This window comes from Nannospalax galili, unplaced genomic scaffold (assembly GCF_000622305.1).
Source record: "Nannospalax galili isolate Female #2095 unplaced genomic scaffold, S.galili_v1.0 scaffold124, whole genome shotgun sequence".
Lineage (NCBI taxonomy): Eukaryota > Metazoa > Chordata > Mammalia > Rodentia > Spalacidae > Nannospalax > Nannospalax galili.
The window spans coordinates 2,344,976-2,346,233 of NW_008352485.1; positions in this window are offsets into that span (position 1 = coordinate 2,344,976).

Genomic DNA, 1,258 nt, shown 5'->3' on the forward strand with positions numbered 1-1,258 from the left:
AGCCCAATCCTTCTGTTAGCGAGAGATCGATTCGCGTAGAATTGATCTGGATGATGGCTACCCTTAATTTTACTAAGGTATCTTCGAAATCTGCAGTCCAGTTGAGCTTCAAATGCTGTGAAAGACTTCTAGAGAGGTTAGCAGCAAGGGTGAAATTATCATATTGGATAGAAGTGATACAAAGGCCTGGGAGTTTCTGTTCACATCCCAATTGTGCTAATTGCCATAATATGTCCACTTGTTCTTGCAAGAGGTCAATTCTTTGATTGACTAGCATTAAACCTCCTTGGAGCTGCATATTAGCAGAGGCTTGATAATTTAGAGCAGCAGACACTGAAGTGGCTGTCTGCACCGATGTGGATAATGTCATGGCGGATGCCACGGTAGCCCCTGTAATTGCTGCTCCTGCAATGATGACTGCAATGGCGGCAGATATGCCAAAATCTCTTTTATGCCTAAATAAAGATAGGGTACCTGGCGTGGCTACAGGCACAGGTATATATCGAGGCATGCGGGTAGCAATGGCAACAGGGTAAATAGAAGCATTCCAGCAGGGGGTATAAGCACATTCATCTAAAGAACAATTTAACATCTCTATGGATTGATTATATGTCTTGCTGACAATCCAAATAAATGGGGGCCAAAGGCAGACTGGAGTAGGAGGAAACTCCTCTTCCTTCAGGATATTTATCTTCTCCGTCTTTATCCCCCACTTCATGGATCTTTTGTGCACGTCCCCGACCCAATCATAAATCAATGTTGTTATCAAATATTTGCCTTCTTTGATATATAGCATGGGGAGGAGGTCTATACAACTCCCATTTATTCCACAAAGCAACCATGCATCAAAGGGATGAATATTAAATTCTTATAAGGAGTCTTGAGTGAAATTATCTCCCATTGGGGGTGACCATGTGAATTTTTTATCTTTTAAGAAAGCTGTTATTCTGGCCTGGCATCCTGTCCAGGAGGGAATAGTGTCAGCCCCTATTTCTCCTTGGCATGAGGGGAATATTTTAGGTTGCCTAGCTTTATTTGATTCTTCATCCCAATATGGCCTCCACCCTATTATAGCTGTAACATTAGCTATGTACTTTGTTCCCTGTCTATATTCTTTTCTTCCAAATCCATCATAGGTACCCGACCATTTGCCTGCAGAAGATTGATTATATAATTCAATGCATGGCCCCGTTGTATTTGCATCTAGATTATCTTTAAGGATGGTAGTAAATAACCTGGGAAAAACCTGTGCATCATA